The 26453-nt window shown below is 39.6% G+C and overlaps 1 non-coding gene across 1 annotated transcript; it reads left to right on the top strand.

The window, feature by feature from the left end:
* Nucleotides 1–24915: 24915 nt before the first annotated feature.
* Nucleotides 24916–24990, top strand: Trnap-cgg. Its single transcript has one exon. It is a non-coding gene; the product is annotated as a tRNA-Pro (tRNA).
* The last annotated feature ends 1463 nt before the right edge of the window (nt 24991–26453 follow it).

The following is a 26453-nucleotide window of genomic DNA, read 5'->3' as shown; positions in this document are numbered from 1 at the left end:
AGTTGTAGCTTTAATCCTCCCCGTTTCTTTCAGTCTATATTAATCCCTAGCAACACTACACGACACTGTACTGCACGGGTAATCACCAAAGTCATCCGCACGACACATATACGTCGTTGACAATTTGTAACAGGACTGCAGGGAGGGGGTGACGAATCACAAAGATTTTGCCCAAGACGGCAATTCGGGATTCATGCATTGTCTGCAACGCCAAATGTATGCGTATAGAAAAAATTTACTTCGATTAAATGTGGATCATGCAGTGGAGAACACAATGGAATAATAATAATAATAATAATACCAAATCGATAGAACATACTTCGTCTGAAGAAAACAGATTGCAAAATACTGTAAGATTTGTACCAGTTGCAGCTAATATATATATATATATATATATATATATATATATATATATATATATATATATATATATATATATAATTTTCTCTTACTTGTAGAAATACACCAACCAGCCACTTTCTACGTAGATTTTTTTTGCGTCAAGACGAGTTTCGGGCTTGAAGGTATGTTCAGTTGTCCTAATACATTTATATGCCAACACAGCTTTTATTATCGACAGTTCGTTAAGCTACAACGTTACCCGAGTTGTATATTTGTGATTAATTAATAGTTGGGCGCATTTGGTTATGTAATATAACTCGTAGCCTGTTTGTTGTCCGCTTTTGTATGCATAGCACAAATATCTTTAGGTTTATTGAGGCACTGATGTTGGGCAGCATACGAAACATCCGATGTAGGCAGCTTTTTTATATTGTAAATTACATCTAAAGGCGAGTTAAAATCTTCTTAAATATTTTGAAACTACTTCTGAGGACAGTTGCGTTTATAGATTTAATATTGCCGACCCCAGAATTTAGTAAATGGCATTGCATTACTAGAAATTACTTAATATAAAATTTATGTACTATTCTACGTTGTTTTACAGGTTATTCCGTTTCATTAATGATGCAAAATGACTGTACTAGCAGGTAACATGAATGGTTATTTGTCTAGTGGAGTAGTGACTGGCTGGCATTAACGCAATCATGGTTGAACTATGTTGTATATTACAAAAGTTATATGTCATATATTATACAAAATGATATCATCTTTTTTTGTAGGTTAACTTTCTTACCTCTCTTTGGCCAGATGCGGTATTTGTAGGTTGTGTACTCTTGTTCGTCTTCAACAACATATCAGGCGAAGATACAATTGTTTAGGATTTTTGAAGCGAAGAAATAGGAATTTAAACCCACAATTGCACATCGCCAAATGATGGAACAGAGTTACCCAACAAAAGATTTGTAAGAGATTTTCCGTACATTACTTATACAAGCTATACATCATTTACAGTTCTGGCAGAAACTGAATAGCAATAAGAAAAAGAAAATGTGACAGTTTTCGGTTCTCTTTTCCAATGACACAGGTTGGCAGTTGTGTATAATGTAAGTCACCTGGTTCTTGCTTTATTGATCCTAAAATTTTAGTCTTTTCACTGCGTATAAAATATGAAATATCGCTACTAACAAGCAAAATGTACCGTATTTCTTCTGTAACAAGCAATATTCTTTAGTTATGACCTTGTTAATGCTAGACAATCACTTCTCCACTAGACAGATACTTCATGTTAAGTCATATTATATCGTTCAAAAATAAAACAGAAAAACTTAATGAAAAATAACGTAGGGCGACTCATTACAGTATATACCTTTGTAAGTAGGCTGTTTAGGTTTTTTTATTGCTAACGTCACGTAGCGCTCTATATGAAAATCACTGACTGTGCTGTGTGAAGGCTGTGGTTGGTTTGCATTGTTGGAGTATATGCTATTGTAGTGTTGGGCAGTTGGCTGTTAACAGCTCGTAGCGTTGCGCAGTTGGAGGTGAGCCGCCAGCAGTGGTAGATGTGGGGAGAGAGATGGCGGAATTTTGAGACTGGATGATCTGGACGTGTGTCCATCAGAAAGAGTAAATTTGCAATAATGGATATCATGGATTGATATATTTATTATGACTTTTGAACACTATTAAGGTAAATACATTGTTTGTTCTCTATCAAAATCTTTCATTTGCTATCTATGCCTATCAGTAGTTAGTGCCTTCAGTAGTTTGAATCTTTTATTTAGCTGGCAGTATTGGCGCTCGCTGTATTGCAGTAGTTCGAGTAACGAAGATTTTTGTGAGGTAAGTGATTTGTGAAAGGTATAGGTTAATGTTAGTCAGGGCCATTCTTTTGTAGGGATTTTTGAAAGTCAGATTGCGTTGCGCTAAAAGTACTGTGTGTCAGTTTAAGCACAGCCATGTATAATTTTTCTAAAGGAACGTTTCACCTTGTGTGATAAATTATTTTTAGCCATACAAAGGCATTTATCATGTTGTAAGGTTATCAATATTCAGGTTATAAGCCCGCCTGACTTCAGAAGTAGTTTCAGAAGATATAAGAACACTGCAACTTGACTTTCGGTGTAATATACGACTTGGAAAAAAAAGAAAAATACAGAAAACAAATGAGTCCGACAGTGGAGAAAGCATCACAGGGGCACAGAGCACCTCCAGCTTCCCGCAGTACAATAAATAACTTTCCAGCCAATTTACCATCCATATTGACAGTCGGCATAAATATATACGAATGGGTTAAGGCACTGATGTTAGCTGATCTTGATACAACTCTCTTGTTACCCCTCTTTCCTGTGTTCCTTTCATATGCATTTCGTCTTAAATCCAGATTGGTGAGAGTTGAAGACAAATTCCTTACTAAACGATGGCATAAGTTTGTTTATTTCATCCACAAATTTTCCGGCCGATTCTGCAGTTCCCTGCGCGTCATCAAGTTCACGCTTTGTTTGAAATTTCATTGCCTTACGTCTTCCATTCCTGTAGCACTATTTGAAGTTATGCAACCTTTCACTGCTTCCCTTGAAACCACTGTAATCTACACTCCTGGAAATGGAAAAAAGAACACATTGACACCGGTGTGTCAGACCCACCATACTTGCTCCGGACACTGCGAGAGGGCTGTACAAGCAATGATCACACGCACGGCACAGCGGACACACCAGGAACCGCGGTGTTGGCTGTCGAATGGCGCTAGCTGCGCAGCATTTGTGCACCGCCGCCGTCAGTGTCAGCCAGTTTGCCGTGGCATACGGAGCTCCATCGCAGTCTTTAACACTGGTAGCATGCCGCGACAGCGTGGACGTGAACCGTATGTGCAGTTGACGGACTTTGAGCGAGGGCGTATAGTGGGCATGCGGGAGGCCGGGTGGACGTACCGCCGAATTGCTCAACACGTGGGGCGTGAGGTCTCCACAGTACATCGATGTTGTCGCCAGTGGTCGGCGGAAGGTGCACGTGCCCGTCGACCTGGGACCGGACCGCAGCGACGCACGGATGCACGCCAAGACCGTAGGATCCTACGCAGTGCCGTAGGGGACCGCACCACCACTTCCCAGCAAATTAGGGACACTGTTGCTCCTGGGGTATCGGCGAGGACCATTCGCAACCGTCTCCATGAAGCTGGGCTACGGTCCCGCACACCGTTAGGCCGTCTTCCGCTCACGCCCCAACATCGTGCAGCCCGCCTCCAGTGGTGTCGCGACAGGCGTGAATGGAGGGACGAATGGAGACGTGTCGTCTTCAGCGATGAGAGTCGCTTCTGCCTTGGTGACAATGATGGTCGTATGCGTGTTTGGCGCCGTGCAGGTGAGCGCCACAATCAGGACTGCATACGACCGAGGCACACAGGGCCAACACCCGGCATCATGGTGTGGGGAGCGATCTCCTACACTGGCCGTACACCACTGGTGATCGTCGAGGGGACACTGAATAGTGCACGGTACATCCAAACCGTCATCGAACCCATCGTTCTACCATTCCTAGACCGGCAAGGGAACTTGCTGTTCCAACAGGACAATGCACGTCCGCATGTATCCCGTGCCACCCAATGTGCTCTAGAAGGTGTAAGTCAACTACCCTGGCCAGCAAGATCTCCGGATCTGTCCCCCATTGAGCATGTTTGGGACTGGATGAAGCGTCGTCTCACGCGGTCTGCACGTCCAGCACGAACGCTGGTCCAACTGAGGCGCCAGGTGGAAATGGCATGGCAAGCCGTTCCACAGGACTACATCCAGCATCTCTACGATCGTCTCCATGGGAGAATAGCAGCCTGCATTGCTGCGAAAGGTGGATATACACTGTACTAGTGCCGACATTGTGCATGCTCTGTTGCCTGTGTCTATGTGCCTGTGGTTCTGTCAGTGTGATCATGTGATGTATCTGACCCCAGGAATGTGTCAATAAAGTTTCCCCTTCCTGGGACAATGAATTCACGGTGTTCTTATTTCAATTTCCAGGAGTGTATATCGCACCCAGTTTGATGTGCGTATCTTAATAGGTCACTATCATGCACAACCTGTAAACTGTATCGGGCATCCTTGACGTGCACAAACACCAGGTTTTTGTAATAAGTGTGCGTTGTCCTCACTTGAATACCCATAGTTTTTCTTATTCTCTACACGGTCATATAGCTACGGACTTATTCCAAATGTGCCATAACTGTTTTCCAACAATTGTCCTTTACTGCGTTTCACTGGAGACGGGGCCTGTGGTTCCGTGTCTGACAAGGATGATGAACTGCGTGGCTCGACACCTGTATCAGTATTAGCTTCACTTCTTCAGCACGTATCGTCATCTTTGAACTCATGTACATTGTCTGCACAGTAGAAAGTATACGAAAGCACACATTCCACTGACTCAGATTGTAGAAACACTAATATTTCATCTGAAATTTCTTCTTCACTGTGCGAAATTCCTTGGGTTCCTTTCTGAAGATATGTCAACTTCGACAACTTTTATTGTAGACATAATGCAAAATTTACTTTGTTTATCTTTGCCATTGCTCTGCTTTGTATCAACACCACTAACTCTGTAGCACAGCTGTAAGCTACTCGTCGACTAAGCGGTTCAACGACGCTCCGTAGCCTCATGCTGAGCTCCCCATTGGATACCTCCAGTCTCGCCCACTGTTGCCATTAACAACCAATATTGTGGCTCTGTGGTAGACAATATGTGGGGCGTCGAATGCCGTAAACATGATTGGCCTCTTGCGACCGCGCACTAAGGGGTTCCTTGTCAGACTCGGTAGCAACCTATCTATATTTGTGCAACATATCAGGAAAACTTATGCAGCGTTGGCCTCTATTTCCATGCTTCGAGATCGTTTCACGTTCGTCACATTGATTACCAACATGCTGTCGCACTTCCAACAGAAGTTGTGATGAGAATGGAGAACACTGTATTCTTGTTATTTGCTTCCTGTCTGTCGTCATGTGCTGTCTGTGCAGTTTTGAAGATGTGTCATGTTTGCTAATAGCGTGAGAGGTTAGTTGCATATTTCAGAGTTCATACGCTGGGCAACTCGCATTTAACTGGTTCTTTGTGCATCTTGGATGCAGAGTTCATTGGGTTATTTTCTTTTATTAATTTGAAAATGCAAGTTTGGTTAGATGAGAGATTCTGATTTTGATTTACTTTCAGTCTTCCTAAGGACGTGAATCAAAATGCCACGTAATTACCATTGATTCACTGCTCCGTCGGTTCTTTGTAGAATATTTTATATACTATGAATGAACCACACACAACACTTACGTAATATTCTACAATATTTTTTACTTGTTACACGAATCGGTTTTAGACTGTTACGCCATCATCAGGTACAAAGATAAGTATGTGATACGGTGAAATTTTGTTGAATCAAAGATTTTAAACTAGTGCGAGTACAGAGTATCTCCATTTCCAGGGATGAAAAATGTTAATGTTAGAATTATAAATAAAACAAGAGGAATGATTTCAGTGTATATGCGATGTAAGATTATTTAACTAAGATAAAACAAGCTACACATTAACTAATGAACTACAGACAAATTAAAACGGTTGTACACAGAAGAAAATAATTGAACATTTAACTTGAGTGAAATATTTCAAAAATGTGGCTGAACGAAATAATCTTATCTTTAATATGTCGTAAATTATAAATTGATAAGACGCAATAATGATATCAAGCAGGTGACTGAAGCAGCTGTGATTACGCTAGTCTGGATTATAAACTTTTAGTCGGATGATTTGTTGAGAGTAGGAGTTCTTGAATCAATTTTTTGTGCTGATTCTAGAAATAACTACCGTTTTTGTCTATCACGCTACGTTTTTACACAAAATACGAAATAATATTTTGACGATTTTCATTTTTGAGCGGACAATTATAGCCTAGCGCAATTTCACACAAAGCGAGTTTTTTATCAAAATTAAAAAAAATGAAATACATTTAATAAATACTCATCAGAACCCCCTAATTTTTGTCGTGACTACCTTGTATAAAAACAAGAAGTCAACAGTCTACCTTAAATTTTTAAAATTTCTCTTCTTTGTAGATCCTTAGATACGACGACTGTCCCTCTTCATCATCCAACAGTAGTCGGCCATCATAGCTGTTGTCCTGTGCCACTGGTAGTTCCTCTTAATAACTTGGTGTAAACCTTCACTCTGCTCTTCACTATGATATCCCAAATTTCCGGAAAGTAGTCGATATGTGAGTGTAGAAGGTGGACTTCCACACTCTTGTAACAATCCATCTTCTTGAAAAATTGCAACTTTTTTCTACAATGACCCTGTAATTAGGATCTTTGTTATTCCATAGAAAGTTCTCAGTAACTGACCGGAAGGCGGACATGCACCTTTTTTTCTTTTCTTCTTTGTCTTCTCAGAATCTTCACCCTTCATCAGTTTCTTGATTTGAGGACTAAAAAAGGAATCCAGCTTTCAATTTGTGCAGTGATGGGAAATTTTTTTCAAAGGTGCTTTACGAATTACTTGATCAAGGCCAGTATTATTTGTAGAGGTTGAAACAAGACTTTTTTTTTTGTTCTACAAACGGTTTGTGCAGAGGTTTTTTAGTTATAGGCATAAGAGTCTCCACTCTGACCAAACTCACACACTATAATGTCTTTGCCTTAACCGACTTTCCCATTGGCATAGAAAGCAAGGCATTTTTGCGAACCCAGCTTACTGTCTCAATAGTATTCCGATAACTTAGAAGTCACCGTAGATAAGCCAATTGTATTCCTCATATTGGATACTAGCTAAGAGTATTTTCACTGTCTCATACGTCTGAACTGAATAGGTCACAAGAATGGACCCATACACGTTTCCCTTATGCAGTAACACGCCTTTCAGGCTCCTCATTGCCGAGTCTAGAAAAGTCTCCACTTAGTGGGATCATTTTCAATGCCATAAACTGCATTAACTAGTTTATGTTATTGCAGTAAACCAAGGACTCATTCTATGAGAATAAATGAACTAATTCTCTCTCTCTATGTCTGTACCATGAGTAATATCTTCCTGGTTCCAGAAGATTCTTAATGTTTCACTGGGAGCCAAGTAGTTCCGCGGATTCCTTAGTCAAATTCAAATCTCGCACAAGAGCAAGATCCCTCACAGAACAGTTATGGAGTAAAGTCGGATTAGGCTGGTGGGCATCACTATCGTCTTCGGTAATTGCATCAACTTAATTTTCATCATCATCTTCTGCCACGTTCTCTACAACAGCTAGAGGAAGAGGAGCAATCAGATCTTCTCCACGTGCAAACTGGCCTAATGGCTGTAGCAGTGCTTGGATACACAATTTGTCTCTAATTTTTCGAATGCAACCCTGAATAATAACTAAGGACTTGTAATAGTTGTTAAGGTGATTTTTAGGCTCCCTCCATACCATTGGAATCATAAATGTCATGCATATTTTCCTTCCTTTTATCCACAATCTTAACCTTTCCATACGATAGCGGCTAATTGTCTCTGGCGCCCATCCCTTGTCCTGATCACCGAGTTTCATTTTACAATGAGCATGGTAAGTATTTTACACAAAGTCTGCTTAGCCACTGTATAATTCCAAAAACTGTATCCGAGCGAGGTGGCGCAGTGGCTAGCACACTGGACTCGCATTCGAGAGGACGACGGTTCAATCCCTCGTCCGGCCATCCTGGTTTAGGTTTTCCTTGATTTCAAAAAATTGTTCCAGGAAAATGTTGGGATGGTTCCTTTGAAAGGGCACGGCCGACTTCCTTCCCTCATCCGGATAGACTGATGACCTCGCTGTCTGGTCTCCTCCCCCAAATAACCCAACCCCCCCCCCCTCTCCAAAAACTGTAACAGAAAATACTTAGACAGTGACACACTTGCGTGTTGACATTGTTGTAACTATCAACAGTAGGCGAACTGTTTGATTAATACTGTCTTAAATATAGAGAATAATCACAATATAGCACTGGCAATCCAAGCCTGTGAGACAAGAAACACTTTCAGGATCACACAATAACAACCAGTATCGACAGGTGTAACAGCCTAAAGGTGTGCATAGTTATTATTGCAATTATATTATTATTATAATTATATAATTATTAATATAGCTGTATAATTATACAAATTATTTTTTTAACACAACGAGAAAAATTCTAGTAACTGAAATAAAGGAAGACGGGCATGTGAGCAAGAGGGATAATTTACAACGTAGCCTAAATGGGATTGAGAGTAGTCTCTGCAGTTATAAGTGGCGAGCAAGGGAATTGTGTCTGGTTATTCAGCACTAAGCTTGGATTGATGAACATGTGTTTTATTAATTTCCGTTATTTCAAGATAGTTCATCTTCCTTCCATTATGAATGTGGCTCGTACTTCATGTTTCATTTTGTAACTATGGCCTTCTTGAAGCAGATGGTCTCCAAAAGTAAAGTCTCCTTTTCTAAGTTTCCAACTTCTGTAGTGTTCTTTCAAGTGGACCAATATTGCCCTACCAGATTGACCCATATAGAATTTCCCACAATTGCAAGAAATTTTATTTATTCCTTATATTTATATTCCGTGTAATCCACATAATTAGCTTCAGTGTTTCATATTATTTTCTGCGTTTTTGTTTATCTAGATTATTCTTGCAGTAAGATTCAGCGCTTGTTTTCTTTTGAATTCGAATAAAAGTTTACGAATTGAGAAATTCATTTCGATTTGTGAAATCTAGTTCGTACAACTTCTCCTCTGATTAGGCGACCCTTATTTAACAAATATAATTAGGCACGCATACGTAATGTTTCAATGTGATGGTGTTTCCATTGTGCGCGGTGGGCAAATTACGAGTGAAATGTTGCGTAATATGCAGTGCTGTTGATATGGTGATGAGCGGGTAGTTCTTGCACTTTTTTATTTCAGGGCTCAAAGCAATTACTAATGCATACTAGTTTCAAAAGCTACATATAAAGTGGCTGGTTGCTTATTTCTTAAAGTAATGAAAGCCACGTACATGGAGTTCATCTCCGTTAGCATCAATAATTTAGTGAATATTTTTTCGTACTGGACGATGTAAAAGTCAGACTTGGTAATAGTGTTAGATACGAAAGTCGAAATCAACCTTAATAACAATGGGAAATATTAATAGACTTCTTTGTGCTAGGTGAACTTAGAATTACCATCTGCCTTAGGCCTGACAGTTGGGGCTGTACCGAGGGGGAGGTGAGAATGGCCTTTGTTATGGCACATAAATTGCGCAAGAAATGATTACAAAATGAAAGACAAGGAGTTTTAAGCATTATGTCAGTACGATCACCTAAATAAATAAGAAATAATTCCAACAGTAAGCCTCTTTTGGTCGATCAAAAGTATTTGAGTGTTTCGTTGTTTTGCTGGGAGTAGTAGAGGATGGCGCAGTAGTATGGTTAACACGGTTGCAGTCCTGACGATAATATCCACAAATGTACATGGTAAATTCGAGGCGCGGTCTCCATGAGAAATTATGTTCCAAAAATTATACACGCAAATATCAAAGATAAAAGAGTTCTCAGAAATTTTTATCTGCCATCAGATCGCTTCCTGGAGACGTGCACTATAACATTCATGGAAACTGGAATAAATACGCAGCAAAGTCCCAAACCAATCGCTAACTTTCAAAGCAGATGTACTTAAGACTTCTGTACACTAAATCAGAAAGGACATCGAAACCTGTGAGTAATAGTTAACGAAGAATGGACGAAAGTTTAAACAAATCATAACAGAAATTGTTTCTGAAGTAAGAGGAACGGCAGAAAAGAAATATTCCCAAAGCGGGTTAGGAATTTGGAGTGGAACTAATCAAATGTTCATCTTACTAATTAACGCAGAGACCTCCGGATTCCGTGAATGTCTGTGGATAGAATAGATACGTACCGGAAAAGCAATTTGAAACACACTTGTACTCACAGCATAAGTAAGCAAAAAGGTCACAGGGTTAAAATTACAGAGGCATCACATTTTTATATACGCGTTGTAAAATACATGACAAGATAATTAAATTATGGATTCAGGAAAGAGAGATCATCTTCATATCGTATTTTTATGCTTGTACACACATCTCCAAACACAAGATAAATTACGTAGGCACGAACTATGTGTCTATATACTACGACGAAGCATTCGACACAACGCGTAGTAGAAGTTATATGAGAAGGACTGGAAGGTATTGGAGGACAACTGCCACTAATTTCTGTAATTTGATCCCTCTACGTGAGTAATAGATTGAGAACTAAGAGAGATTTTGTAATTTTTAAACAAAGTGTTCGACACACGCATCACTTTACTGCCACGCTTTTTTATACTGATGGCTTTACAACAATCTACCTGAACATAGTAAACAATACTTCAGCCATCTACAATGTAAGTTTAAAAACAATATTATTTACTACTCATCATAGCAAATGATTAGACTGAGATACAGACAGCTGCTCATAAATTTAACCATGTTTATGTCCAATATGGAATCATAACATTGCTTGTAAACATTTTATTCTAACGAATGTAGTAGTATTCTTTGCTAAGCCGCGGGTGACGGATTCGAATATGAAGTTAGTTTTTGCCTTTTGGGCGGAGTTTTATTGTGGAGTTCTATGATCCTCTAACTTAAATATTCTGCACATTTAACTATTAAAAGTAATCGCAATACATATAAGGAGTTACCTAACCCAGACCCTCAGTTCAGATATCTGATTTCAGGAAATGAAAGTGGTTTGGCAGCACTACCGATGAGCCACACATGAACAAGGAGAATCGCTTTGTGTTTCTTTCCACTTAGGTCTCAACACTGAGAGCTGTGACAACTGTTGCAGAGGACTGCGTGTTGTTTTACGTTTGAGAACCTGTGTGCCTAGTGTTTTGTTTAAATTCAGAAGACGTAATGTCTCGTATCTAGGTAAATAGCATAAATTCTTTTTGCTGTATCTTTGGAGAGTTAACTCTAATATCGCAGAAAAGGAAACTTAACTTTCTCTTGTAAATATGAGCTACGAACTTCATGTCTAATGTGAGGCTGATGGCCAGAACAAGAACTGAGATCTCAATAAATGCTACAAATATCAAAAAAAAGTTTTGCATCACCTCGGTTCCGAGAGTTCCGGAACCTGCTCAATAAAGTGGAACAGAGATTAACATAAGCATCACTTCCGCCCTTTTTATTGCTCATAAAAACCACACATTGCATGTTGTACCACCGTACAGCGAGACTTTAGAGGTGGTGGTCCAGATTTCTGTACACACCAGTACCTCTAATACCCAGTAGCACGTCCTCTTGCATTGATGCATGCCTGTATTCGTCGTGGCATACTATCCACAAGTTCATCAAGACGCTATTGGTCCAGATTGTTCCACTCTTCAACGGCGATTCGGCGTTGATCCCTCAGAGTGGTTGGTGGGTCACGTTGTCCATAAACAGCCCTTTTCAATCTATCCCAGGCACGTTCGATAGGGTCCATGTCTGGAAAGCATGCTGGCCACTCTAGTCGAGCGATGTCGTTATCCTGAAGGAAGTCATTCACGAGATGTGCACGATGGGGGCGCGAATTGTTGTACGTGGTGACGAATGCTTCGCCAATATACTGCCGATATGGTTGCACCATCGGTCAGAGGATGGCATTCACGTAAGGTAAAGCCGTTACGTCGCCTTCCATGACCACCAGCGGCGTACGTTGACCCCACATAACGCTTTTCCAAAGCATCAGGGAACCTCACCTTGCTGCACTTGCTGGACAGTGTGTCTAAGGCGTTCAGCCTGAACGGGTTTCCTCCAAACACGTCTCCGACGATTGTCTGGTTGAAGGCATATGCGATACTCTTCGGCGAAGAGAACGTGATGCCAGTCCTGACATTCGGCATGTTACGGGGCCCATCTGTACCGCGCTGTCGTGGTTGCAAAGATGGACCTCGCCATGAACGTCGGGAGTGAAGTTGCACATCATGCAGCCTATTTCACACAGTTTGAGTCGTAACACGACGTCCTGTGGCTGCACGAAGAGCGTTATTCAACATGGTGGCGTTGCTGTCAGGGTTTCTCCGAGCCATAATCCGTAGATAGCGGTCATCCACTGCAGTAGTAGCCCGTGGGCAGCCTGAGCGAGGCATGTCATCGACAGTTTCTGTCTCTCTGTATCTCCTCCATGTCCGAACAACATAGCTTTAGTTCACTCAGAGCCGCCTGGACACTTCTCTTGTTGAGAGCCCTTCCTGGTCCAAAGTAACAATGCGGACGCGACAGCAGTATTGACCATATAGGCATGGTTAAACTACTGTCAACACAAGCAGTGTACCGTCTTCCTGGTGGAATGACTGGAACTAATCGGCTGTCGGACCCTCTCCGTCTAATAGGCGCTGTTCATGCACGGTTGTTTACATCTTTGGACGGGTTTAGTGACATCTTTGAACAGTCAAAGGGACTGTGTCTGTGATCAATATCCACAGTCAACGTCTATATTCAGGGGTTCTGGGAACTGGGGTGGTGCAAAACATTTTTTGATGAGTGTATTTGTCATGTACATCACTCCTGACGGCCTGGGTAAAAGGATCACATCATATGTTCTTTACCGATCCCACGATTTGGAGAGAACAAACGGAACACAGAACCACAGCCGGCTTTGCACAAGCTGGGGTGTGACAAGTGGCAAATGTGAAGACGGCCTACTAGCGATACAGTACTTTATTCATGGAAATACGAATTGTGATCATTTTGAGTTCAGTTGTTGTAATATGTACAAAGTCTGGTAAAATAATTCCCACAGAAGCCCAAAGATAGCTAATCCGTCTGCAAAGACGAGTTTTCTAACTGGTTATCGTAGAAAGTGTATTAAAAGGTAGTATGAGAGATTGAAGACACAAAATAAGCTACATAGATATAACATGTTCGTGAAATGTTGTGGCTTAATTGTAGCGAATGTGTATTATTATTAATTAAATAACATATTTCAGATGGCATTTCAATATGTTGTTCGAAGATCTGCTAACAGTCCCCATTACAGAGGCGATAATACATACGTCGTGGTATTATGGGTCTCAACAAATACAGGCACACACGGGGCAATCCCGAGAAAAATCTGGATCATACCCAAGAGATCCGTGGTCTTTGTGCAGCATTTGAAGAAGAGGGCGTTAATAACAATTAACAATTTTCAAGATTCGCAAGTAAATGAGCAGAAGTACCCAAGAACTCTACCAAAATTACGTGATGAGGCGATTCCAAGAATTTTTCCCATTCTACCACATTATTTAATTGGACGATCAACAGTATGACTCTGGGAAAGATACTAATGGAAGATTACTGAAGCGAGAGCAAGATCTTCGTTAGAGAAATGAAGAGTGGCTCTCTGATAATGTGATTGAAAGGTTTACCTACGTCTGTGAAATTGTAGGTACGATTGTGATAAGCGACAAGTTTTACAATACTGTAATAAACGGTACATTACATTTATATAGCTTATCAGTTGCCCAAACTCTAAAAATTAAAACTAGTTTAAAGATTACGGTTGTAAAATTATTACCTCCTTACACTGTTCATATGAGAATACGGTGTGCGATTACTTGAATGTAGATAAATCTAGAGTGATTTTCAGCTAAACTGTGTAAGGATGTAATAATATTACAGCCGTCAATCTTTAAACCTTTTACCGGTTCGTTTTTTCTGATTAAGAAACTGTGGCGATAAAAAAGGTATAACGAAGTTTATACTAACTTGAAACAACACCGAATAAAACCTTATTCTACCACAACACTTTTAAAACAGTTACTTAAATGGAAGTTGTGTTCACACTGCGCATGTATTTCTCTTTCCCGTAATTTTTTAGATTTCCCTTTGAGTAGTTACTTTTAGATGAACAAACCTCTGGAATGAATCTACCAAAATAGTTCATAAGAAGAATGCTGTTCGTAAAACTAGACATCTCACCACATCTTGCTGTTTACAATGAGGAAACGGATGGTAAAATTATTTTCAGTTGTTTCTTGATAGAGTTACAAACGACTTCGTATGTCAATATATGATAGGGATTTTTCATCATATTTCACATTTGCAACAGTATAGAAGCTGTTTTTTAAAGCATACTATACATTCTGCGCTACACTTCACTTCTGCACAACTTTTACTTTTCTTCTATCACAACTTTCGTCATTTGTTAAAATTCTATTTAAATGGGGATAGTGTTGCTGATTTGTTGTTATGCACATGTGTTAATCGTAGCATTGTCTATGTGTGAACACATGACATCCTTTCGTATACAGTACTTGACTTGTGCATAGCACTCAATCTTCCGTTTCCGTGTTTCATAATTTTCGACCTTGTTAAAATTACATTAGTGGATCTTCAAATAGGAAGATATGTTTGATTAGTTCCTGAAAGCAGGTGTTACAAGCACATTACATGTATTAGAGAGTATAACAGCTTTGTTCTTATGCGTAACGATACGTCCATTCTGCGAATTACGCTGTCTATTTGATAGCTCCTCGGTGTTGTCCAATTGAAGACTGCGTGGAGTATGCAGTGACACGACGGACAGCCATATTTTCAGAAAAAAACTGGATGGAATCACCTTGAAAACAAGGAAAATTGTCCAAAATCCTCATTTACCAAGTATGTCACAGTGAAGATTTTCTTATACTAGTACCTCCTGAGAGTGTGACAGTGAGTGAGTGAGTACGAACACGCAGAAGACAGCAGTGGAGTCATATATGCCGATCAAACGTTTCAAGCCCGTTGTGAATCAAACGCACCACAATTTTTTGTCGAAGCAGAGGGCTAAATTTTATTTTCGACAGTAAATGGATGGAATCCTTCTTTCTCAGTAGGCAAGTTAGATTTTATAAACTAAGTGTTAATCTACCACCATGCTGTTTCTCTCACCAAGGAAAGTGGTCTGGTTTTTCATAATGACACACAGTCCATGATGGAGTGTCTTGGCCATGATTTCAGTGTAACTGACTAGCGTTTGTCCATAGATTCCAGTAACGTTAGTCTGAAAGCAGTATTTCTTTACAAGAGGAACATTTTCTTTTTTGTTCCTTTTCACGACGCAGTTTATTTGAAGGACACAAATGAGAGCTTTAAACTACTACTCACACTTATGCAGTACGAAAATTGGAACTGGGGTATATGTGAAATCTCAAGATAATAGCAACTCTTCTCGGCATGCATCCCGACTACATGAAGCCCTGTTGCTTTCTACCCGAAAGGAGCAACAGAAGCAGGTAAAAACACTATTCTGGGAAAAATAGACTGCTCGGAATGAACTACTGCCTTTACAGAAGAGTGTGGTGAACGCTCCTCTTGTCGATCCCAAAAGTGTGTATCTATCTCTGCTACATATTACGTTGGGCCTCGAGAAAAACTTTATGTAAGGCACGGACAAATCTTCATGTGGATTCATATACATGCGAGAGAAGATTCCACTGATCAGTGAAGCAAAAATAAAGTAAGGATTATGTGTGGGACTGTTAATTACGGACTTAATATTTGGTGAAAATTTCCTTTATTTATTGGGCGATATCGGAAGAATGGCATGGTCGTTTTTCAAGTGTGTTTACAAGAATTTTTTCGGTAACTATAGAGGAGAGAACTATCGCGATATTACACAAGAACTGCTGAGATCACTCGCTTCCCTTTAAAGGAAAACGACGAATATGCCCTGTACAATTTTTGAGAGAGTGGCGACTGAATGTTTCACAGAGTCTTAAAAATCAACTATGGTGATTTATGAAATCGATTTCCATTTGATTGTTTTTAGGGCGCAAGCTGGGGAGGGGAACTTCACTTTCGTTTTTCTGGAATTGCCAAGCCATGCAGAATTTTCGCATTCGTACTATAAGTACTTCAGAAATAGTGATTGCCAGACCGTTTTACTGCCTCAAAGTAAACGAGAGAACAACAAACTAAAGACTGAATCAATAATAATACTGTAAGTATACAATACAATCCACAGTAGCCATTAATGTGTATCAGAGACCTCTTCAGTATCTGGTTTAGGCAGAGTGCATCAAGCCCACTTTAATCGCTCAACAAACTGCAATAATATTCATGATAATCCTCTTTGATCATCTGCTTCTCACACATTATGAACAGATCCTTAAGATTTGCTTTAGCTATAGGAAGTTTTTTCGTGTATGCCTTGGAAACAGACATTTAAGGTCATCGCATACCTTTTAAAGTCGCTTCAGTAAAGATCCCTTCAAATTCTGTCTTATAAAAACCCGAAAAAGGCTTTTTTTTTCAAAGTGGGGTAAGGAACCGTTGTGTATTATAATATTTGGCGATGTCTTCCTGATCTTTTTAAAAGTTTAGGATAAGACAATGCTATGTCTTGCAATTTAGATATGTTCCAATCCTTCATTGTGGTGTACTGGCACACACTTAATTATGTTGTCTATCTTAGAATGAACAGAGTCACACTCCATTTTTATATGTCCTGTTTTAAAAAATGCGAGGTCAATTGTGTGTAAGTTAGGATGGTTCCTGCTTAGAGCGATACACGGAGACACATACAAGTATGTAGCTGGCTGCCACATTCATTTGCTATCATCCTCACTCGTCTAATTTCTAGTATAGCCATGATGTAATAACAGACACTTGTGAATACTTCAGTCGATCCTCTTTTACTGCCTGTCTCGTTCCACAAGTAACAAGTGCCATCTTGATTTCCCGAATTATATGTGGTCAAATTATACAATAAAATATTTGGTCACGAGATCCCTTCGAGTGTTCAACAGGCTTGTGCTTCAAAATTTATAGCTACAACACTTGGTTCACTTCGTGCTAGCATTTTCTCTTCGTTGTGCTTCTTCCTATCCAGACCTCTTCTCTACATAATTTATTACGATCTTCTTGCTTCAATAGCTTCTTGTTCTAGGTCAGTGAATTAAATGCGGTACATTTGTGGAACTAATCTTTTTTCGGTCTAAAGAATTGCAAATTGTACACGTGGGGTACTTACCGGTATTTTGGAAGGGACGCTAGTTTGTAATTGTCCTATTTACGTTTAGCTTTACAATTGTTATACATCAATGCAATGTTCGAACTTGAACCAAGATACCTTCTTGAAGATTTCTATCTAGAATAGTGCGTTTCCACGGAAGGATAACATGATCATCGTCGCTCTCTGAGAGACGTCTGGTATGTTTATCTTGTTCCACAATACCACCACAACGTTTTACGCAACTTTTACGTGGTCTTATTCTAGGTTAAACAGCTGAAATACAATTTTTTCCATCAATTATTATCTGACCTCTTAAAAACTCTAAACGAACAGCTGAAGTGTTGTCAAGCACAACGTACGTGCGAAAAGGCGTGAACTCTGACGAAATCTATGGCTGTAATTGAACATAAGAAAATTGTTCATAATATCTAATCAGTGAGTTTAGCACATTCATATTTACACATCTCACTGAGGAGTCTTAACCGAGAGCCAAAAATCACGAATGTGGCACATTCGCTGTTGTGGCGTTACAAAATAAGCTTATTTTCTTTCCCGAATTTTTCTCTATACTACTAAGGTAACTCATTCGAGGCTTTTCCATAACAAAGAAGCCCAAAAATGAAACCCGCCAGCGGATAGAAGGCAAAGTCGCCATTTTTGCACATTTGTGGTTTAGACTTAAGAGGGACGATTACCATCTTATGAGATGTAACTTGAATTCATCACCCAATATACCTAACATTGACTGTTGTGACCAAGTGCTGTCAGAACTGAAATCTAACAGATATTTTTCCTTAAGCTTGCCCAGCAGTCCCTGCTAAGATATTCATCTACAGAGTAGAAGGAGTTGCTTAGCATAAAGTCTTTCAAATTCTGTTTAAACTGTGCTTTATCTGAAACCAAGTTTTTAATGGTTGCTGGCAGTTTATTGAAAACATGTGTTCCTGAATATTGATCTCCTTTTAGGACCAAGGTAAGTGATTCTTAGGTCTTTATGTAGATTGTTCTTACTCCAAGTATTGATGCTATGTACTGAGCTCTTGGTTGGAAATAGAGACATAATTTTTGCACTGATTTCATTAAGAAACAAATATACTGAGGAGCAATAGTTAGAACACCCAGTTACTTGAACAGGTTTGTACCTGATGTTATTTAATTTACACCGCAAATGACTCTTGTTACAAACTTTTGCACTCTAAAACTTTAGCTCTGTCTGACGAGTTACCCTAAAATATGATAACATATTATATATTAGAATGAAAGTAAGTCAAGTATGCAAATTTTCATGTCTGTATCTCTCACATCTGACATCATTCGCATTGAAAATACAGACTTGTTTAGGCGCTTCAGCAGTTATAAGGTATGCCCTTCCCAAACGAATTTATCATTAAGTTGTAATTCCAGTAATTTAACAGTCAACCTCTTCTATCTGCATGTCTTCATATGCTATACACATGCTTGAAGGAAATCTCTTACAACTTCTGAACTGCGTGTAGTGGGTATTTTCAAAGTTTACTAACAGTGAATTAGATTTAAATCATTTATTAATGTCAGTGAAAATTTGAGTAACAGCCATTTCTAAAATTTGTACTTTGCTATTTATTGCAATCAAAACAAACTTAGCATCTGGCAATGTAACAGAAGAGAGGTCATTAATGTACACAAGAAAAGGCAACCCTGAGGGACACCACACGTAATTAATTGCCAGTCAGATAAAAACAGAGTGCTTACTCCACATGTATTTCGCAAGGACACCCTTTGTTTCCTGTAAGGTAAGATTTGAAGCATTTGCAGCACTAAAAGTGACACCATAATATTCTACGTTACTTAGTAGAATTCTGTGACACACACTAATTTGTTATTTAATGGGTTGGGTTGTTTTGGGGAAGGAGACCAGACAGAGAGGTCATCGGTCTCATCGGATTACGGAAGGACGGGGAAGGAAGTCGGCCGTGCCCTTTGAAAAGAACCATCCCGGCATTTGCATGGAGCGATTTAGGGAAATCACGGAAAACCTAAATCAGGATGGCCGGACGCGGGATTGAACCGTCGTCCTCCCGAATGCGAGTCCAGTGTCTAACCACTGCGCCACCTCGCTCGGTGTGTTATTTAATGAATTAAGTACATTCTCACTGCACCTGTAAATAGCCTATAGCCTTTTCTAAATCGGATCCCTTAACGATCCCAAACTGTGACTTGGACAGTACATTATTTTCAATCAGAAGCTTTAGAAGACGCTTGAACACAACCTTTTCAAATATTTTTGAAAAAGCCGGCAAAAGTGAAATCGGTCGATAGTTTGACGGTATCTCCTTATCTCCCTTCTTGTAAGGAGGCTTAACTTCAACATTTTTATCCATTCTGGAAATGTTCCACTTATGAGAGAGTGATTACACAAATAACTTAAGATAGAACTCAACTCACTTGAACACCCGTTGGTATGCTATGATAACTTTGATTTTCAAGGATTTTATGATGGGTGCTACATCTCTGGGAGACGTGAGTATCATTTCCATTTTACTGAAGTTGTTTGTTGAGGCTGGTCTCAGATATTCCAGTGCACTGTTTAGTGAGTCTGAAAGCCCCAAGCTGACAGTAACAGAAAGAAAATACAGGACGTTTATGAAATGGAAAAGCGTTATCAAGGCAAATGGAGTAACTAAATAGCGACGTAGAACCATACAGATCCAAATGGCATTTTCATCATTTCGAGAAATCTAGGGGAAGTTCATTTGTGTTTTGTTTAAGAAAACGGGTCATTTCTTTTGGTTTAATCTTTAATGAAATGTTGACTAATGCGTTAAAATAAATTTTAAAAAAACGTTTTATTGTTTTTTTTCTTGTTTTTTTAGATACAAAAAGTTTGTTTTCTGCTTAACATAGATCACTAGCATCCCTTTGGTGCAAGAAAATAATGAAATTACAGTTCCGTTGCATCGAAAAGCTGAAGATCTAAGGAGATAGTCAAACTTAATCATCTCCAATCCCGGAGGGTAGCATATTTTTGTCGTCCTGTGCTTCATCGCCCCTTCGTCTTCTGGGAAGATGCAGAATTGATAAGTAGACCGGATGATAAACCGATGGAACAAATTTCAGGATTTTTTATGTCTCGCATCTTTTTGTACGGCATTGGCTTTGCTGCCTTGGCCAGTGCAGGTACGTAATTTCGGAAGCTTAGCAGGAACGCCTGCAGATCTGTTTTATTATATTTGCGGTCAATCTCTTTATAAATTTCTGTTTAATTATCAGTGTAATGAATAAGAATTGAACTCTTGAGTAATTTTATTTCTCGCGTTTGTGATATCTTTGTGCCCTCTCCGAAAACAATTTGGTAGTAACTGATAGGCTTTCAAAATACAGGAACTTGTCAGTCATGCTTTGAAATGCGAAAGGCTTACACTTCCGACAGCCACACACGAAGTCCACCTGTGCCTGAGATGTGAACATTTCTGTCCTCTTGCTTTGCATCTATTTTGACTTTAATATAACATGTTACACGAACTCCAGACTATAATTCACAATCATAATAATAGTTTACACTTGGATCACTTCAGCTTTCAAACTAAATCAGAGCCATGAGTTGGAGCCAGACCTATCCAAATGTGGTTTTTCACTTGGATCACTACGGCAGGATGGATTTTTCGAAGTAAGATCAATTCTGAAAATGGAGGTTGAGACATTCTTGCTGAAAACGATAGTATTCGCACATGGATCAGTATGGCACGAAAATATATATTTTCTCTGATGTATCCACGCGGAAAGTTCTAACAAAGAAAGGATGTCACTTGGATCAGTACGGTTCTCCTGTCCCCAAATGTTGTCCGACTGCCGCTGGTCCGTAAGAAGCGACGTTCCTCTGGTAATGTACGGAGGGAAACAGGAAAGGAGATGTTTTTACTGTGATTCTTTACTTTTCTTTACTCTTATGTTGCTGATTTGCTTCATTTAATTCCGTACTGACAATTTGTTCCCTTTTTTCATTTGGAAGTCTTTTGATGAGATCGTTTCACTGTGCCAGATACTTGTAATACAGGGGCTGCGTAAGTATTTACAAAAAAATGTATTTACAAGATAACTGATGCCGATACAGAAATTCTGAAATCAAATCTGGATTCAAGTGCAAAGTACTTCCCAGAAATAGAGTATATTGTTTTCTGACTGAAAAGAAAGGTTTTTGTTAATGACCGATGCAGTTCAACTATTAAAACCAAAACTTATGGTTTTTTAAGGTATTGGCTCCATTATGAGCTAAGTCCGCTATAAACGAACAAGTCATTAGCCAAAAAAGAAAATTTAGGTAAGCGGGTTATCGTTTGAAGCATCGTATTGGAGGATGTGGTTCTGAAGGTCGGTCGTATACTTTTGTATTTATGTCATTCAACTACTTAAGTTATGTAAATCACGTCCTAGACGTGTCAGTGATACTGCGAAGTATTTCCTGATTTGCAATTATGTTGATCATCTACGAGTGAGATTGAAAGATTGCGCAATAATAATGAAAACATCAAAATCTTTGGCAATATATTGCACTTCCTAGAAATACTGTGCCGTCTGTGAGCAGTACTGGCAATAACTTCCCGGCTTCCCTTGTGCTACACAGACCAAGGAGATTGGGTTATGTTATGTTTCTTGATGTTACGCTGAAAATGAGTTCGTAACAAGACGAAAGACCATTAGTATTAGAGTAAATTGAACTGTATAAATCATTGCCGGCATTGTGGGATGTTAGAGTAGGTAACTACAGAAGCAGAAGTGTTAAGAATGATGAATCGCTGCTCAGAAAATATAGGCAACGGCTACGAAGGAACATGTTTTTAAAAATTTATTTATTGCGCAGTTATGAATAAAAACATATACAGTATAGATAGACTGAAGAAACTGCAAAAAGGTGGGAATTTAAGGAGGTGGGACCTGGATAAACTGAAAGAACCAGAGGTTGTACAGAGTTTTAGGGAGAGCATAGGGGAACAATTGACACGAATGGAGGAAAGAAATACAGTAGAAGAAGAATAAGTAGCTTTGAGGGATGAAATAGTGAAGGCAGCAGAGGATCAAATAGGTAAAAAGACGAGGGCTAGTAGAAACCCTTGGGTAACAGAAGAAATATTGAATTTAATTGATGAAAGGAGAAAATATAAAAACGCAGTAAATGAAGCAGGCAAAAAGGAATACAAACGTCTCAAAAATGATATCGACAGGAGGTGCAAAATGGCTAAGCAGGGATGGCTGGAGGACAAATGTAAGGATGTAGAGGCTTATCTCACTAGGGTTAAGATAGATACTGCCTACAGTAAAATTAAAGAGACCTTTGGAAAAGGAGAACCACTTGCATGAATGTCAAGAGCTTTGATGGAAACCCAGTTCTAAGCAAAGAAGGGAAACCAGAAAGGTGGAAGGAGTATATAGAGGGTCTATACAAGGGCGATGTACTTGAGGACAATATTATGGGAATGGAAGAGGATGTAGATGAAGATGAAATGGGAGATATGATACTGCGTGAAGAGTTTTACAGAGTACTTAAAGACCTAAGTCGAAACAAGGCCCCGGGAGTAGACAACATTCCATTAGAACTACCGACAGCCTTGGGAGGGCCAGTCCTGACAAAACTCTACCATCTGGTGAGCAAGATGTATGAGACAGGCGAAATTCCCCCGGACTTCAAGAAGAATATGATAATTCCAATCCCAAACAAAGCAGGTGTTGACAGATGTGAAAATTACTGAACTATAAGTTTAATAAGTCACAGCTGCAAAATACTAACGCAAATTCTTTACAGACGAATGGAAAAACTGATAGAAGCCGACCTCGGGGAAGATCAGTTTGGATTCCGTAGAAATGTTGGAACACGTGAGGCAATACTGACCCTACGGATTATCTTAGAAGAAAGATTAAGGAAAGGCAAACCTACGTTTCTAGCACTTGTAGACTTAGAGAAAGCTTTTGACAATGTTGATTGGAATACTCTCTTTCTAATTCTGAGGTTGGCAGGGGTAAAATACAGTGAGCGAAAGGCTATTTACAATTTGTTCAGAAAGCAGATGGCCGTTATAAGAGTCGAGGGGTATGAAAGGAAAGCAGTGGTTGGGAAGGGAGTGAGACAGGGTTGTAGCCTATCCCCGATATTATTCAATCTGTATATTGAGCAAGCAATAAAGGAAACAAAAGAAAAGTTCGGAGTAGGTATTAAAATCAATGGAGAAGAAATAAAAACTTTGAGGTTCGCCGATGACATTGTAATTCTGTCAGAGACAGCAAAGGACTTGGAAGAGCAGTTGAACGGAATGGACAGTGACTTGAAAGGAGGATATAAGATGAACATCAACAAAAGCAAAACGGGGATAATGGAATGTAGTCGAATTAAGTCAGGTGATGCTGAGGGAATTAGATTAGGAAATGAGGCACTTAAAGTAGTAAAGGAGTTTTTCTATTTGGGGAGCAACATAACTGATGATGGTCGAAGTAGAGAGGATATAAAATGTAGACTGCCAACGGCAAGGAAAGCGTTTCTCAAGAAGAAAAATTTGTTAACATCGAGTATAGATTTAAATGTCAGGAAGTCGTTTCTGAAAGTATTTGTATGGAGTGTAGCCATGTATGGAAGTGAAACGTGGACGATAAATAGTTTAGACAAAAAGAGAATAGAAGCTTTCGAAATGTGGTGCTACAGAAGAATGCTGAAGATTAGGTGGGTAGATCACATAACTAATGAGGAGGTATTGAATAGAATTGGGGAGAAAAGGAGCTTGTGGCACAACTTGACTACAAGAAGGGATCGGTTGGTAGGACATGTTCTGAGACATCGAGGGATCACCAATTTAGTATTGGAGGGCAGCGTGGAGGGTAAAAATCATAGAGGGGGACCAAGAGATGAATACACTAAGCAGATTCAGAAGGATGTAGGCTGCAGGAGGTACTGGGAGATGAAGAAGCTTGCACAGGATAGAGTAGCATGGAGAGCTGCATCAAACCAGTCTCAGGACTGAAGATTACAACAACAACAACAACAACATAGATATTTATGTCTGTGCATACATTAATTAGGCGGATATAATACTTTAGTGCACGTATTATTGTATGACACTTTTCCATAACCGTCTCTAATACTTTAAGGTGGTTAAGGTGACTCTGCATTCGTAAATTTTAAGTCTTCGAAAGAACTGGCAGCTGCAAGATATCGTAGAGTAATAGATGAGAGGTGACCTGTGGAACTGCGTCTCTTATTGTATTGTTTTTCTTTTTTTAAATGTCGGAAATATGCACATTAGCAGAAATTTATTCCAAGTGTTGGAGGCGGGGGAACAGGTGCCTATGATTGGACACCGTTGTAGAATCGTTTCCAGCAATGCTTTTTTTTTCTGCTTGCACCAAAGTAGAACAAGTATCAACATCGCACCGTCTTTAGCGTCCAAGATTCCAAACCTCAGAATTATTGCACAATATTATTGACACTACAATTCGAAATACTGGGACTTCGTAGGCTTTCTCGGAGTAGTAAATCTTGAAAGTCTCCTCGAGTTTGCTGCCGCATCCTAAAATCAAATGGATTCAACGAAACTTCATGGCAGATTAAAACTGTGTGCCGGACCGAGACTAAACTCGGGACCTTTGCCTCTCGCGGGCGTGAGTCGTGCTTGGGTAGCTCAGTTGGTAGAGCACTTGTCCGCGGAAGGCAAAGGTCCCGAGTTCGAATCTCGGTCCGGCACACAGTTTTAATCTGCCAGGAAGTTTCATATCAGCGCACACTCCGCTGCAGAGTGAAAATCTCATTCTGGAAACGGATCCAATGTTTCGGTGATCCAATTGTCCGCCGTCTTCAGGAGAATACTGCTGCTGCTACTGCTGAGTCCCGCTGAGAACTGATGCCAAGTCTACACATAGTCGTCCTGCATAGGCCATGGTACCTTACACGGCGCATGCGCCGCCCATCACAGTTCCTGCCCTCCAAGACGGGGCGGGTGGCGCCATCCTTAGAACACCAGTGGCAATTATAAATCACACTCAAACACTATTTTCTAACACTCGGACCGATAACATCGAAATGCGTTTTGTTTTGATGCGAGATAGTACGGCGTTCCACATCCTCCTAAGAGGAAAGCCATTGTTTCTAATCGATCCTGCAATCAAACGCTTAAGGCAATGGAAGTATAAAGTTTTGTTCAGACACGTGGTGTGAGCGGTTTAGGAGTGAAGGCCAATGGTTCTGATGTCAATGATAAATCTTTTACCTTGTTACCAGAAATGGACCACATTTTATCTATTGAGCAGCGTTACTGCTATACCTGCTGTCAGGGCTACGACAATAGCTGTAATGTTTATGGAAACACGCAGTTAATATTAGATAACGTTAAAAAGTATAAGAAACTAGAAAATTCTGAGTTCTGCATCAGTACCCTTCATTTGTACTAACTAGGACACTCGTTTGCAGACTCACGTTTAGAGAAGGTTTTTGCTTCTGTTATCGTATATTTACGCTCGTGTCAGTTTTCGCTACTAACTGCGGTAAACAGACCATGAGTATGTGAGACGGAAAGCGAAGAGGGATCTCTTGTAGGAGAAGTAAATTATTCAGTACAAACAAAAATGATCCATAATCTGTAAAATATCAATTTTCGTTTTTTTGTGTGCTATAATAATTTACTTCATATTGTACGTGCTTGCATCGATGTTAAAGTTTTTAAAATCCAACAGGAGTCAATAATGTTATTAAAAGCAATCATTCTCAGTATTCTGAAAACCTACCTCTTGTCGTTACGGCGAAATAACATTGGCCCAATAAGAAGCCCTTTCCAAAATCTGGCAGCTGTGTGTGCAGTGCTTCACACAATAGGGTCTCCTAAATTTTAGAGGCATTTTAAGGAGCTGAAAGTGGTTTTGTATAAAAGACGAAGGTTTGTCATTACATTAATGCCAAACAACACAAGGGATTGCTTTTTATATTAGTGATAAATATCTAGAGATATTGCCAATTGTCAGTTGACTATAACAGAGAATGAAACTACCAACAGTTTGAGAAAAGAAACAAGCACGGGGTTCACCAGTTTCTCTCAGTCTGGGGCCAGTTTACTTTGCTTTAAGTTTCTGTACGCGGCAGTGAACCTCATTGTAGGTAATCTTGACTTAAAGAACTTTGTACCATTTGACAAATGATGTTTTAAAAATAATATAT

This window comes from Schistocerca americana, chromosome 5, assembly GCF_021461395.2.
Source record: "Schistocerca americana isolate TAMUIC-IGC-003095 chromosome 5, iqSchAmer2.1, whole genome shotgun sequence".
NCBI classification, from domain to species: Eukaryota; Metazoa; Arthropoda; class Insecta; order Orthoptera; family Acrididae; genus Schistocerca; species Schistocerca americana.
Note: the sequence above shows the minus strand (reverse complement) of the source record. Positions and strands in the feature narration are given on the sequence as shown.